The sequence below is a fragment of the Ambystoma mexicanum genome, chromosome 6q (assembly GCF_040938575.1).
Source record: "Ambystoma mexicanum isolate Mex_15411 chromosome 6q, UKY_AmexF1_1, whole genome shotgun sequence".
Lineage (NCBI taxonomy): Eukaryota > Metazoa > Chordata > Amphibia > Caudata > Ambystomatidae > Ambystoma > Ambystoma mexicanum.
In genome coordinates this window covers 383,548,160-383,565,647 of record NC_090937.1, presented here as the reverse complement: position 1 = coordinate 383,565,647, position 17,488 = coordinate 383,548,160, and positions in this window count along the sequence as shown.

Sequence of the window (17,488 nt, the reverse complement as noted above, 5' to 3'; positions counted from 1 at the left end):
CCTGGCCCAGATGGCTACCCAGCCTGTTTCTACCAAAAATTCTGCACCAAATTGAGCCAGAAATTGGCAAACATCTTTAACTCATTTGGCCGGAGAGGCATGGTGAACCCCTCAATGGCAGAGGCCAAAGTATTAGTACTCCCTAAACCCAACAAGGACCCGAAACTCTGTGGCTCTTATTGCCCCATAGCTCTTCTAAACCGGGGCGCTAAGATTTACACAGGGGTCCTTGTGGCCCGAATATCGCCTCGCCTACCAGACCTCATAGGCACAGACCAATCAGAGTTTATTTGAGGCAGGCACACCTCAGACAACACTAGAATGGTGTCCCACTTAATAGAAAAAGTGGAACACTGCGGGGTGCTTATTAATAGGGCTTGACGCCAAAAAAAGCATTCGACCGAGTCGAATGGTCATTTTTATTTGAAACTGTGGAACAAATGGGAGTGAGCCCGAATTTCTACAGATGGTTAAGGCCGCTTATAGCAGACTCACAATGAGACTCTCAATCAACTCACGATTATCGGAAAAAGTGCAAATCTCTTGAGGGACGAGACAGGGATGTCCTCTGTCCCCACTCCTTTACGCAGTGTATTTAGAACCGCTACTAATGTCCATAAGCCAAAACCCAACAATACAAGGGATAGGATTTGGGGAGGGAGAACATAAAACAATAGCTTTCGTGGACGATATGTTGTTGACCCTGATGCACCCAGCCATCTCAATGCCAGCGTTACTGCAAGAACTCTCCACTGTGGAAAAAGTAGGAGGGCTAAAAATCGATATGACCAAATCAGAACTGCTAAATTTTCAGCAACTGGAAGTTTTACAGAATATGTCCCCATTCAAGATAGCAAACGACACGATAACATACCACGGGGTGGAATTAACCAAATCTATTTCAACCATATATGGGGCTAATTTTCCAGAGATCCTCTTAAAAATCAAAGCAGACCTAAACAAATAGAACCCACTACGAATTTCCTGTTTAGGAAGATAGCCTAAATTAAAATGGTGGTACTCCCTAAATTTCTATATCTCTTCCAGGCGCTTGCAGATAAGGCTCCTCTAACATTTTTTATAACACTAAACAGACTCTTAACTCAATATATCTGGCAAAACAAACACCCCAGTATAGCTCTAGAGACCTTAACGGCCCCTAGGTTGAAGGGAGCTTTGATCTCCTGAACTTTCCTAGACATTATGCTGCGGCTCAGCTGAGAGTCCTGCGAGAATGACTTTCTAATGATATGTCAAAACCATGGGTTAGAATGGATGAGGCTGTGGCAGGGACTCCCCTGGAGAGGGTGGTGTGGTTGAGGAGCAAGGACAGACCTAGGAATATAGGCCTGAGCCACCTTCTCTCAGTGGTATGCGAAATGTGGGACCGCCTGATCAGATAGGGGCAATTGTCCACAATCCCATCCCCATTTACTCCAATACTGGGGAATGTGCAGTTTTCCCTGGGAATGCACCAGGGCTGCATTGCACCATGGCGGGCAGTGGGTGTGCAAAAGAGTGGGAGATGTGATGGAGGGAGGAGAGGTCAGATCCATTGAGGATTGCAAGCAAGGGAGGCTTGACCCCTTTCGTAAAATGTATAACAACACACACCGGGGAATAAAAGACTAGTATCAAACCTGCAAGGGGAACCCCTGACTGTACATGGTCTTACATGATGAAATAGCAGCGCACAATAGGGGAGAAAGTACCAATCAACCATTGGGAGACACTCTGGGAACAAACCCAAAATTAACCAGATCTATCAAAATCAGGGAAGCATGGTACAAGACCATGGTAAAATGGTACTATTGCCTGGAAAGACTACACATAATGTGCCCTGGGATATCACAGGAATGTTGGAGTGGGTGCTCAGGGAGAGGGGAATGAAGGCACATATGATGGGAATGCCCGTTATTACAAGGGTTTTGGGAAGATGTAAAGTCTCAGATCCAGAAAATGGTGCAAGGCCTTCCCAACCTACTCCCAGAAAGAATGGATGTGTGGCCTCTTTGATCCGGAATTCCAGATCCCAACAAAATCCCAGTGTAAAGTCTTTATGATCTTATTTACAATGGCTTGGGTGATAGAAGCAAGGAAGTGGAAGCAGAAAACACCCCCACGAATGTCGAATCGCTTCACAAAGTATGGGATAAAATGGCAATGGAATGGATCACGTACGGAATTCAAGGTGACAGAGACAAATTCCGCCAAGACTGGGGAATGATACTGGGTTACCGCAGGGGAGATTTCATGTTGCAATAGATTTTGGACATAATGTAGATGTTGAAGCTCATTTGGACGAGAAAAGAATTGTATAATCAAGATATTCTAATGCAGGCCATGGGTTAGGGTGAGAGGTGGGGGAAGGGGAAGAGGGAAAGGGGAGGAATGGGGTTGTTGCTTCGTATTTTTTGGGGAAAAATTCTAATAAAAATAAATGTAAAAGAAAATGAGACATAAATAAAGGGAATTCGACTTATGGTTGCTGGGAAAAAAGGTCTAAGTCATAATAGTCCTTTTAAATGAATTGTAAATCTTTATGTTCCGCTAATGGAAGATCTGTTTCATGCTGTCATCTTTCTCTCTGGGCCAGCCTGTTAGGTCTCTTTGTGTTGGATGCTTGCTCTTTGAAGTTGGAGATTCAGCCTCTCTTAATGGTAGCCCCCCGTCTTGACACCTACTGTCTACATTCTGGTCATGCATCAGCCAAGGGAAATGGTCCTGCAGAGACAGCCAATCTAAAGGTCACTTCCAGAGCAACCAAAGAAATACAAAGGACTGGGTTTTTTTGTAAAAAGAGGCCTAGGACAATGCCCAATTGAACTTGTATTGTTACAAACAGAAGGTCCTAGCTCCTCTCAAATCCTCGCCCTTAAAGATCCAACAGCAATAGTTTGGATACCTAACGAGCTGCCCATCTCAGTTGCAACAGACTGCACTCACAAGCGACATTAAAAAAATATATGTATATTTTATTACAAAATTAATTTCATATAAAAAAGTTTTTTTCATATATATACAACCAGTATTTCAACCACAGTAATCCATATATGTGGAGCAACAAAACAAACCTCAAGTGGAAAAAATATAAAAAAGTATATATAAAAAAATCCAAAAAGAAAACAAAACACCAAAGATAGAACTAAAGGGGTTCTGTGTTAAACTTAAGAACAAACACCTGCACCTTTAATAGACAGAAAAACAGTAAAGCAGTTGAAATAATAAATATTTCTCATTACAGGTTGTTAATAATATAACACACACACATCCAATTGTATACTAAACACCACATAAACAATACACAATATCTAACATTAGCATCTTGAGTACAAATACCAATCTGATGTCTAATTGTGGATCTGTTATATTAATATTAAGATCCTATTATTGTTTCTAAGTAGACAGCAGCTTTTGATGCTTAATTAAAACCGTGACCGTTATCTCACAGCCAGAGAGACCTGACATGTTTCATTCCCATATTTCTTCAAGAGAATTGTTCACGGGAAATTCTTCAGGGGGGATGTACTGTAGACAACAATCGGAATTACACACACTTAAACCAATTCTAAGTATTGTTAGTGCAACCAGATGCAAGCAAGCGGTGGGCAGCTCTTTGATGACAGGCTCTGAACACAGAATGGTGTCAGCCTACACAAACAAAGAGGGAGAGGAAAAGAAAGAAAGAGAGACAACTGTATTAATCGGTTGAGTGTACCAAATACAAACTCTCATAGCCAATGACTTATAGGCCTTACTTAATGAATCTCAATTTATAGAGGCTTACCTCACTGCCAACTTGTTATTAGTAGCAGGGGTAAAGGAAGAATCTTCGCATTGGGGAGCTTCCACCCTCTGCAAAAAAATGGGAATGCAAAGCCTTGTCAGTGATGTGGCAAAATACGTTCCATAAATCGGATGTCAACAACCACATCGAAAAATCACCGATGAGGTTCCAATACTACCTCAATCTTAAAGAATATGGCAGAGACAACTTTGTTTACTACCAACCATTCCCACATGTTATCAACACAATGTGCCCCTCTATAACATATGAGTTAATAGTATGACAGTGTTCTAAAAACCATTCAAAATCGCAGCTCTTCATTAATTGAAAAGATTATATGAAAAACTGTTACAACTCTAAAAATGTGATTGTAACAAACTCGTTTAGTTCTCTAGATAAATGACTGACCTCAGGCTCGGAGTCTTGTAAGTACAATGGCGGCAACAATTCGAAGTCTTAATACAGCCGAAGATTTCAAAAAGGCAGGCACGATGTCAGCCGTTCGCTCATTCATCGTAATCAAGAGCACTTTGCTGTGTCTGTTAAAAAACACACATGGGGAAGCGACCGTTAATGTTCATGTATATGAAGGGCACCGACGAATGGGTTAAAAAACACGATATTACCAACATCAAATCACGGCAACACGCGCTCATGAGGTTCGTCTCTGCACTTACTTTGTTGTGCCTCCTCTCCGCGTGCATTCCCATTATGCAAGCTCTACTCGCATGGCCTACTGCAACAGTAACGTGACCTCGCTAACTACTGCGACGTGACTAAATGTTGCAGCAGCTATGCTTTGAAAAACAACAGAACTGAAGACGGCGGTGAAGGTAAGGATGTGAATCGAAATGGTGGCGGCCATTTTAACAAGGACAAAGCTACTACATAATTAGGCATACCACCTTGTATATTGGGGTCCGAACCACCTCGCCTAGGACCGCTCAGGAGTCCTGGTTATAGGCGGGCAGTACTCACACTTGAACCACATGAAACCTTTTGAACATACTCTTGTTCTCACAATGTATTGGTTCACAATGTATTGGTTGACAAACGTAATTGAAACGCACAACAAAGTACGACTGGAGCTATTGGGTTTTGGTCAACCAATGTATTCTACATAATTGACATCAACAAGCCTCAATATTGTAATTGATTACCTGATAAAATAAGGTTTACACATTAGTCCAGTCGATCTGTTCATTGAGACCAATTTCAACAGAATTACAAAGGTAAATTAGTCTCTGTTCCTTCTCAAACAGATTTCTCTTAATTGCAGCTGTATTTCCTTTATTATCCACTTGTAATAAGACGCTCCAAGTTAAGGATTCCGGTGTGTGATCCATGGCTACAAAATGCCCTACAAGGGGAGCTGTCATGTTTTTATTTCGAATACAGCTTTTATGTTCTGTAATCCTTGTTTTTATTTTCCTTTCCGTCATGCCAATGTATATTTTGTGGCAAGGGCACCAGATTACATAAACCACCATCTGTGAATTACAATTAGTAAACTGTCTCTGCTGCCATAGTTTCTTTAGGCCCAAATCAACTTCTTTTGTGCGTTTGGTGCTAGAACAACAGCTGCAATTCCCACATGGTGTGTGTCCGATAGGTTTAGGCAACCCCCAGGACTCCGTAAGTGTTAGTTGTGGTGAACGTATTGAGATATCATTTCTAGTTATCATGTCTTTAATGTTCTGGCCTCTCTTAAATGCACATATTGGTCTAGCTACAGGGCAATCACCCGACTCGAGAATGTGCCAATTGCGTCTAATAATGGCATTCACCTTATTTGAAAGGGTGTTGAATGTGCTTACGAATACCATTTGGTCAGTGTTATTCACTTTATTCCGATATTCAAGAAGAGCTTCTCTGTTGTTATTCTTAGCTCGCTTATGAGCTTTCCTCACAATCTTGTGGGGATATTCTCTTGATAGTAACTTTGAGCTTAAATTCGCTGCTTCTTCTTGGAAAATAGTTGTACTAGAACTATTTCTTTTCAAACGGAGAAATTGGCCAACTGGTAGGTTGTTTCTAATGTGGCTAGGATGGCAGCTGTTAAATAATAACAAAGAATTACGATCCGTTGGTTTATGATAAGGCTTAACCTTCAACGAGTTGCTAGTAGTATCGAACCATATAGTAATGTCCAAAAAATTAATTTCGACAGTACTTGTAGTGGCTGTAAATTTAAGAAATTGATTTTGTTCATTCAGCCATACCTTGAATTCGTCAAACAATACTGTGTCACCGTCCCAAATGATCAGAATGTCGTCTATAAAACGCCACCAAATCCGTAGATGACTCAAAAACGGATTGGAGGGGTTGTAGACGATACTTTTTTCAAAAAATTCAACAAACAAGTTTGCCGCAGAGGGTGCCACAGATGACCCCATTGCCGTGCCATGTATCTGTTGGTAGAGTTGCTGGTTGAAACTAAAATAGTTTTCTTTAAGAGCCATAGCGACACACCAAAGGATGAAGCTATTAGGACAATCACCTTCTGTTCTTTTAGTCATGAGGACCTCTTCTAGGACTTCAAGCGTGGTATCCTGAGGAATACACGTATACAAAGATACTATGTCGAGGCTAACTTATATCTGATGCTTATTGTCAAAAGGATAGTCTTCGATTAACACAATCACTTCAGTGGTATCCTGGATATGTGAATACATCTCTGACACAAATGGTTTTAAATACTTGTCTGCAAATTTCGACAATGGTTCTAATAATGACCCTGACCCAGAGACGATTGGTCGGCCTGGCGGATTAGTTAAAGATTTGTGGATCTTTGGCAAGATGTAAAATTTTGGTATAGATGGTTTTTTGGCATTCAAATAATCATATTCTTGATGAAAAATCCATCCTCTTTCCAAAGCCTTTCTAGTTTTTTCTTCGATTTGTGCTTTCAGGCGCGGTGTGGGATCTTCGTCAATTCTTTTATAGAATGTGACATCAGTTAACTGTCTGGTACACTCTGCAACGTAGAAATCGCGATTGAGTAAAACAATCGCTCCTCCTTTATCTGCCTTTCTTATCACAATTTTATCATTGTTTTTCAATTGTTGTAAGGCTAACCGTTCCACTCGTGTCAGGTTTTGAAAAAAATGAGTATTAGTGTTTTTCTCTTCAAGTACTTTTAGTTCCGAGAGCACCCGTTTTTCAAAAACTATTGCTTCATGTGTCAAACTTGCAAATGGTGGATGGAAATCGTAAGGATTCTTTAAACCACTGTTATTAACTTCGCCCTCATAGTTTTTATCTGAGAAGAATTGTTTTAGATGAATTTTGCGGAGCAGTTGATGTATCTCAGTCCTCATCCTGAAACCGTTGTAACTAGTGGTAGGAACAAAACCAAAGCCCTTGTCTAACAATTTTACTTCTGAAGGAGTAGGGGTATAGCTTGATAAATTCACTAATAACCCCTGGTGCTCTGGAGTTGGCGGGGGGCATAATCCCAATCCTCGTTGTGTCCTTCCTCTAAAAAACGTTGTCTTTGTGGTGGTTGTCCTTGCCTCCCTCTGGAGGAGCTATTGTGATTTCTTCCTCTGTTACTATTCTGCCTGCCTCTGCCTTGTTGTCTTGCAGGGCGGAAGTTATTCCTCTGTGGTCTTGAATTGGAGAAGTTCTCATCTCCTGAGGATCCTGAGGAAAACGAAGTATTACCAAAATGTACTTTCCGTTGCTTCTGAAATTGTATTGCCGAGTTCTTAGAAGGGTCATATCCTTCTTGAGTATATTTAAATGCCTTCTCATGTGAAAATTCAGTGAGATCTTTTTTCATTCTTTTAACTCTTTCCTTTGTGGTGAATTCCTTAAAATCAGTCATTTCCTTTAGGATATCTTCTAGCCTCCGTTTAAAGGTCTCGAGTGGGACTAATTTTTTAATTTCAGCCTCCATGTCAGTAAGTTCTTTTGAGATTTTAACAGACATTTCACTAGCTGTATCTATAATCAGTACTAGCCAGTCTCTCCCACACTTGTTGGCGATATAACTCCATTTTATCACGAACTCCTTATTATCTAAAAATAACCGGGGTTCGTTGTGGACAATTAAGCCTTGGGGAAGAGTACCTGCTCTGAGATATTCAATCATGATCGAGCCATGTAATTCAGTCCTAATCAGGCGTTTTTTGAGTTGTAGAAGTTCATCCCAATTACTGAGATTTGAGATTAATGAGCCTTCACCTTCCTCTGAAAAAATAGAAGCTCTAGCTAGTAATTCATCAATATATTTATCGTCAAAACTAATCACCTTCTCGGTGGTCATCTTGATAACTTGATGGAAAGATATAGGGACAGATAAAACACACAGAAAGCACGTTCTTTCCTTCTTAATAGGGTTTTCTCTAGAACCAAGGACGAGTATTACCCAGAGTAACAAGAAATTAATCTTGGATTTTAATGGTGTAAATTGTCATCATGACACTGACTACGCAAACCCTATTGATGCACGGGCCAAACATACCGCACACGAAGAACCAAACAACTCCCACAAAGGTTTTTTTTTGGGAAATTAGTCCTGCGGGGGAAACCGCACTGGAAACCAAAGAACTACAAAGGACTGGGTTTTTTTGTAAAAAGAGCCCTAGGACAATGCCCAATTGAACTTGTATTGTTACAAACAGAAGGTCCTAGCTCCTCTCAAATCCTCGCCCTTAAAGATCCAACAGCAATAGTTTGGATACCTAACGAGCTGCCCTCCTCAGTTGCAACAGACTGCACTCACAAGCGACATTAAAAAAATATATGTATATTTTATTACAAAATTCATTTCATATAAAAAAGTTTTTTTCATATATATACAACCAGTATTTCAACCACAGTAATCCATATATGTGGAGCAACAAAACAAACTCAAGTGGAAAAAATATAAAAAAGTATATATAAAAAAATCCAAAAAGAAAACAAAACACCAAAGATAGAACTAAAGGGGTTCTGTGTTAAACTTAAGAACAAACACCTGCACCTTTAATAGACAGAAAAACAGTAAAGTAGTTGAAATAATAAATATTTCTCATTACAGGTTGTTAATAATATAACACACACACATCCAATTGTATACTAAACAACACAAAAACAATACACAATATCTAACATTAGCATCTTGAGTACAAATACCAATCTGATGTCTAATTGTGGATCTGTTATATTAATATTAAGATCCTATTATTGTTTCTAAGTAGACAGCAGCTTTTGATGCTTAATTAAAACCGTGACCGTTATCTCACAGCCAGAGAGACCCGACATGTTTCATTCCCATATTTCTTCAAGAGAATTGTTCACGGGAAATTCTTCAGGGGGGATGTACTGTAGACAACAATCGGAATTACACACACTTAAACCAATTCTAAGTATTGTTAGTGCAACCAGATGCAAGCAAGCGGGGGGCAGCTCTTTGATGACAGGCTCTGAACACAGAATGGTGTCAGCCTACACAAACAAGAGAGGGAGAGGAAAAGAAACAAAGAGAGACAACTGTATTAATCGGTTGAGCGTACCAAATACAAACTCTCATAGCCAATGACTTATAGGCCTTACTTAACACTTCCAGAGCAAGCCACATCTTATTGCAGTTGCATACACTAGGATGCCAGCCTTCCCGTGTTGAAGTTCTTTGTGACATGTGTCCCACAGCCAGCAAAAGAGTTTGCCTCTGACCTACGGAAATCTTTCCATGGAAAACAAAGTGGCTTTTCAAATGTCTGCTGGCATTTTGTATGCTAAACATAATATACATGACTTTTTGTCAACATGCACCATGTCTTTTTCCCTGACATTTTTCTGTTAACAGTGGTACATTTTTCACATTTTAACTGCAAACATATGCAAAAGCGTTTTTGTGTCAGTGTTAAAAAATCCAGTTTTTCATGTGAAAAAGCCCTTTGATTCCTTCTTCTTTTGTCGATTAAAATGCTGCTTTTCCTTTGGTTGTGACTGTAGGCCTTTTCCACATGACCCAACAATTTTAACTTGAAAGAAAACACATGCAAAGCCGTTTTTTTATCAGTGTTGAAAAATCCTGCTTTTCAGCTGAAAGGGATCTTCAGTTTAGGGACTTTGAATGCACCCCACATGCATTATCATGGCCATGGGCAGGGAATGGGTGGGCACATAACCAAACAACACCTACAGACTCTGTGTCTCTCGTCATAACTCATTCCTCTGTGTCCCTTCTTATATGCCTTTCCTCCCTATCTGTAGTCTAATACAATAGTTTTGGCTTGAACTGCTGCCTTCACAAAGGCCTCCTTTTAAGTGTTTTAGTTTTCTTTAATCAAGCATTAACATCAATGTTTCTTGTTAAGTGGCTGTTAGTGTTTTCTTGGAGAGAGGAGGGCGGGCAACACTTATTTAGTTAAATTAGATAGTATACGACGGTCATTGTTTGCTTTTATTAAGCTTCACTGTACCTGCCCATGCTCCTCACGGCAACCTGCTCACCAACACGATCCACGCGCATTGGCAGCAGGCTACTGATGCCTTTTAACATGCTCGCAAGGGACTACTAGAATCTAGGACATTAGTCCCTGCATAATACTTAACTTTCACCACCAAGTACGGCACCGCTCAAGAATGTTGGAAATAACGGTATGAAGCTCCAGGTACCATTTAGCAGCGTTGCTGCCACCTTTTCCAGTTATCTTCATGCATTATATATAGAGATAGGATTGCTAGACACATTGGCCCTCATTAGGACTCTGGCGCTAAACCATGGTGCTATTAGCACCATGGTCCATGCCGGAGTCCGCCATGGAGAAAGGGGGAATTACCACCCCATTCCAAGGTTGGCGGGGCGGTAATTCCCCCTTTCTCCATGGCCCTTCCCCATTCCCATTTTTGCCCCATAGGGCTCAATGGGAATGGGGAAGGTGGCAATTACGGTACCGCAAATTGCGGTTCCGTAATTACCATCAAGGTCCCTTTGCGGGTCCCTACTTTAACGGCTGGTCCAGACCAGCCGTTAAGGTCTGGAGCCGCAAAGGGACCTCGTAGTAAGGCATTAAGGGGTTAACGGCGCCGCAGCCTTTTACGGCACCGTTAACCCCTTAACGCCTGGGTCGTAATGAGGCCCATTGTAATAACACTGAGTTACTATTCATATTTCTTCTGAACACAGATCACACTTTCTAAATACCAGATAAACAGGCCTTCACCATGAGGTGCAATGCATTGATGTTTACAATGATACTACCTTGCGCTATTATCCCTTATATGTCCTCACTGTATGTTTATCGTCCTGTTCATTTTTATCTGGAATTGCTCCTGGTCAATACAAAATGCGAACCTAACAACATTATGGGTATGTACGGATGCTAACTGACATCTGCGTTAAATTCATGATATGGATATCACTGTGTGTATTAACTATTGGTCACAGGTGTTTGGGGTTACGATGGGATTGAACTGTTTATTTTATCAAAGAAATGTGGCGCTTAGCCCTGATAATGGAAATTATTCTGAAACGCATTGGCTCACTGTGCCACGCCATTGATCTGGAAATGCACACTGCTTTCTGATTAAAATGTGAAACTGTTTTACTCAAAACATTTGCAAGTTAAAGTCTAATATGGTTCTGTGAAAAAGTGAAGAATAGGAAAAAAAAATGACTGAAAATTGATGAAGCTCTCTTGCAAGAGTGCACCGTGAATTAGGAAGACCTCCTGGTTCACACTGTTGTTAGTGTTTTCTTACAACAGTTTTTTTTAGAGTTAATGTTTCAATTGTTGCTGTAAAGAGGTCCGCCTTCAGAAAGTGCATTTTGTAAGAACTGTTTTAGTGATGTGCTGTTAAAAAGTGGCATTGGTGAAGGCAGGAGTTTTGGTTTATTTATAAGGGTATGTTATTTTCTAGGCAGTGCTATCAGATGGCCATGTATTTGCAACATTTTGCACCTGCTCACATCAAGTGCCAGTTAATAGTGCCATTGGAGTGTTTGGCAAGCGCGTTTTCCATCTTTGTTAAAAATGTTTGCACTACTCATGACCTTATAAACTGAAACAATTGCATTGGACTAAAAACTGCTGCCTTCGCCAATCCCTCTTATACAGACTCTGTGTCCCTCCAAAGTCATTCCTCTATGTCCCTCCTCATATGCCATTGCTCCCTTTCTGTAGTCAGCTGCTGGTGTGCAGACCGGGGCCTCGGCTCTTATCTGATCGCTTCCCCCACCTCCGAGCCCCACACCCACACTCATGGCAGGAGACATCTATACCATTCCACATGCAGTTTAGATTTTGGACAAACACTTCACTGCACCTCAATACTGAGGGTACTCTCATTCATAGACACCTTGGATCCTCTGCGCAGGTGGCCAGGGAAAGGCCATTGCTATTGGAGCCCGACCCTGGGGGTGGAGAAGCGAAGGAGGATACCCTAGGTGGAGAGTCCATAGGAACTGGGATTGGACTGCCCTTAGGCAAGACATTGTATCCCCCTTCTGCTAGTGACAACCAACCCGGCCCTTCCCCAACCTTTATGGGCTTTTGTAAGCCAGCTCCCATCAATTCCCTACAATTGACATTTGACAGTACTGGGATGAAGAAGAGGCAACTAAGAGCAATGATGAATATGCTCTTTTACCACTCTAGTACTGGGACAAGGAAGATGCCTGCTAAGAGCAATGAAGGTCAGGCATGCCCCTTTAATTGTGGTCAGACAAGGTTGAGTAATCATCCTCATCTGCAGGCTGTCAAGGGGCTGCAGGTATATAAATGACTGATTGGTTATTTATTTATAACAAGCTTAATACCCAGAGGTTTCTAACCACGGACCCGGGGATCGAACCTGTGTTGCTCCGTGTCGTCTTGCTTCCATGGCAAGTGCGTTGCCCCTGAGCTATCCTCCCGAGCCCTGCCCAGTTGCAGAAGAGATTGCTTGGGCCGAGAACTTGGCCGATAATTTGTGATGTCAACTTTGATGTCCTCGTGTGAGTCTTAGCAGTGCACGGTGGTGGTGTGAGTTATGGTTGCTTAACTTACCATAACTGGCGAATTTCTGAGGTTTTTCGGCTTTACTTGTAACCATAACGTCCTTTAACAAAGTTATTTCATTGAATTTCATAGGTTTTTATTGACATTGAGTCAATGCACTTTAGATTTAATGCACTTTAATTCAGATGTATTCTTTTTGGATCTGTGTGGTACTTTATTACATGCCTTAGAGAGTCACAGCCTCAATCCTCGTGAACTGCTGATCACGGCAAGGGACTTCTGTTCCTCTCTTTTCTAATATTGGCATAGTCTGCACAGCGTGCTTGCACTGTTACACTTTAGGAACTGTTGTTTATACTGCCTTGTGCTTTTTAATCAATATCTGATGCTTTGTATGAATTTTAGCAAGAACATCTAGATTTATAGTTTTTTTATGTCTATTATGTCAATAATAAATAATAAAATATCTTGAATATATGTCTGTTCCCTTGTTGTTCTGACCTTGCCTACCGTCCAACCAACCATTAGAAGTCAATTGTACATTATGAATTAATATTATTTGTAGAGTTCCGTGAGACACATCCCCCCTTGCATTTTGTTCTAGTAGCTTGTACTATGTCCGCGATGAAGGTGATACCCATCTCTTTTGCACAGATAAGTAGTACAAAAACATAATCACTAGGCACAAAAGAAATTAGTTTAACCCAATTTTTTGATTGAAGATATAAAACACTTACCAAGATGCTGTGTAATAATACATACGCTAACTTTTCTATTTTGTAGTGCTTTTAGTTGGCATATACACCTGCCATCGAGTATAACAAGCGCATAAGGCAAACTCTTAATTGCATAGATCACGTACTATATAGGAATTAAATACAACCTTCAATAATTTTCACCAGGTGAAGGTGCTTCATGTTCATGTGCCTTTAATGTTCTTATTGCAGATCCATTAAAAAAAAAAGATCCTACCTCATTCTCATTTTAAATAGCGGTAAAATAACCCAGACTTCCACAGTAAGAGGACATTACATATTAGGCACTAGAATGCTTTGAGTGTTGATCTTTTTTGCTCCAAAGTCCCGCCTTCTTTGAAATGTCCATTGTCATATAACAGTCAATCATGTCCACTGTCTCTGAAATTGAGTACTGCCTATACTTGACCAGCACATTATTGATGCTTTTTCATATGATGTTAAAAAAGTCTATTCAATTTGACAATATTTCATCCTATATTATGTCATGCATTGAATATTTTAATCATTTGCTATCATTACATGACCAAAAAATAATTACTCTGCATTCTGAAATCGTCCTGCTCTAATGTTATTGACAACAATTCTTAATGACAAATTGCTGAATGTTTTGTTGTAAAAGTATTCAAATTAATAAAAAACAAGATAAATCATATTCTGAGTTCATCCATTTTGGGGTTGATGCATCCATTTTTTTTAGGTCTAAAATACCTCTATTTTGGCCAAAAACAAAGTTAGGTTGCCCCCTCGCAATGGAGTTTGAACTTTCTCTAAAATCACGTACTTGATTTGTGAGATAGAATGACAATTTCTACAAAATATACCGTCACTGGTGATTATATATTGTTAATATGCATGTTTGACGTATGTTCTGCCCATCTGATTTTGGATTCACGTGTTGTCATAACAACATACTATAAACCACATGGGAATTTTATGCCATATATCACATTAATTGTATCACATGTTGATGTATGAGTTCGTTTTATCCTGTAACCCGAATAAGGGTGCAGTATGATATTCTCCCTTTTGGTATCCGAAATGCACTGGGAATACCATAGCAATCCGTATGATGAAAAAATAACTATTGTGGAAGAGACTCTTTAGGGACCTCTCTATTTATGTATGATTTGTGTTGTATATGTACATTTGTAAAGATGGTGATCATTATGATTATGCAGTATACCAATTGGAAATTAGGACAATGGATACTTAGTATAAGATGCTGGTATATATACATATATTCAGTGAAAAAAACTTTAGATGAAGCAACATTAAGATGAAACAATGTGATGCAACAACACCCTTGAAATTCAGTGAAAAAGCTTCTGTTGAAGTGGCGTTAAGGTGCAGATTTAATGGAACAAAGCCCCTGAAATTTGGCAGGTGCTGAAGCTGTGCAATCCAAACTATGATGCCCCAAATGCGCTGCCCCTAAGCATACTGATGACATCACTAATGACATCACTGATGATATCACATATGACATCATTTATGGCATCATGGGTGACATCACTGGTACAGCAGATCACACATGAAAGAAAGAGAGATGCAACATTTAAAAAGTGTGTTTTTCCATATGAGGGTGGAATACTTACATTTCCTCATTGCTTTGGTGACAAATTCAGGTAGCCAAAGTGAACACTTTGTCTACCAAATTTGCTCAACTGGCACTATTTCCTACCCAAACCTTTGCCTTTGTTGTCCCGTGTTTTTTGTCTTGTTTTATATTCATTTTTGTTTTTTTTCCCTTTTTAAGGATTTTTTGATCCTCTTTCTTTTAATTTTCCTTTTTTTTTCTTTTTCATTATTTTCTGGAGATGGCGACAAAACATTCCAAGGCACCCTCCAGCGATGAAGAGATCGACCTGATCACTGTGCCCGAAGACCAGGAAGACAGTGAGTTGGTAGAGCAGCCAGCTCCACCTAGGAAGTACAGCCGCAGGACCTTCACACCTTCCCTAGGCTAGCAGCACTTCAATGCACCTAAAGACAGTCCACTGGTAGATGTCGAGAAGGGACAGTGTACATTTTGTGGCGAGGTGCGAAGGAGAGGATTCTCCACGGTTCCTACACAAAGCCTGGGCACCACAGCGTTCGTCAACTACCTGATTCGTTACCACTGGCGGAAAGTGGATGAACATTTCAGGAGCAGGTTCCGGAAACATGCAATCCACCTTGGTTGCAGTGCCTTGCAACCCACCACCGGACTAGCAATGCCACAGGCCGCACAGGAAGCAGGACCACCATCACCCGCTGTGTCATCCTTTGGACCTCTCCTACTGACTTCATCTGGTGCCAATGATGGGAGTGTCTCCTCAGCTGTTCCAGCGTAGGGCCCTCCACACCAGCGCATGTCTCCAGTAGGTGACACTGTAACATGCAGGAAGTGCTATATGCCAATAGAACTGAAAGCAACACCTTATGAGGCAATTGAGGATGCCTGGGTGGAGCATGGGCAAAATTGCCAGTAGTTTTGTACTCCCCATTCCAGGTTTGTTTATACCAAACTGTTCATTAAAAAAAAAACACCCTTAGCACCAGCATAGTAAACTGCACAGGTGCTAAGAGGTGAGGGAGGAGCAGGGAGGGGAAGGGTGTACAGGGAATGGGGGCGCTGGCCAGTGGCATTCAGGTTGCTTGAAATGTAGGCTTCTACTGGAGAATACCACCCATGTTCCAAGCATTCTGATTGGCTAACGCCCCCTTACAGGAAGGTAGTGAAAAAAAAGCAAAACTTACCTTTAGCTTATGCTACAGCACAGCCCAATCCTACTGAACTCTTTTTCATATAAATGTAAACATAGCAAAGTTAAAACAACACCATTTAACTTCCAATATACAAATATGCAATGCGAAACGAGAATCACAGTTCTCGTACCAATACTCATACATATTTTACTTTCAGAAAATAAACGTCACCTTTTTTACATTGTTTACTCTTTGCTGGTGACATGTTACAAATGGAGAAATCATGCAAAATAGTGTGAATATATTGTTGTGCCCACTGACTCTTTCCCAAAACTATCAACACATACTCTACCTCCTTTATAACCCTCACATCCACCCTTCAAACAAATCAAACAATAAACAATCCTAAAAGCAACTTTTCAAACTTCTGTACTAAATCCTGAGTTCAAGAACCGCTCCGTAGATAACACTGATTTCGATTCACCTTTTTCTACATTGCATACCATTTGTTAGTCACGTCTTACAAATTGAGATATCATGCAAAATAGTGCAGCTGTATGTCTGTGTCCACTGCTTCTTTCACAAAACTAATAACACTACCCTGCCTCCTTTATACCCCTCACACCCATCCTTCAAACAAATCAAACATTAAACACACCTAAGATCAACTTTTCAAACTTCTGTACAAATCCTGACTTCGAGAATCACTCCATAGACAACACTGGATCCAGAATCACAATTGTATACCCTTTGTTAGTCACGACTAACGAATCGAGAAATCAGGCAAAATAGTGCAGTTTTATGTCCGCGCCCACTGCTTCCTTTCCAAAACTGACAGCACTAATCTACTTCCTTTATACCCCTCACATCACCATTCTAACAAATAAAACATTAAGCAATCCAAAAAATCAACGTTTACAACGTATCTATGTATGCCGTATTAAAGAATCGCTCTAAAGAGAATAATGAATCGAGAAGCGTTCCTTCAGATCATGTGAAAACCTCATGCAATGAAAAACAAAAACAATATAACCATGGCTCGGCCAAGAACGCATCTCAGTAGTACACTTTATGTACAAAGGTAAATAAAACAGTTCTCAATCTCATTCAAAAAACTCGGACATTAAATCACTTTAATACAATCAACCTACACATTTTAAGTTAATTTAGAAAGCATTTTCTTTTTTTAATATATATATTTTTTTAAAACTTATTTTTACATGAAATAGTCATCTTCAACTAACAACCACACTGATTATCACATCTCAATGCATCATAGTTTTTGAGTATATACTCTTTTTTTTCCCACTCATGCCCCTTCT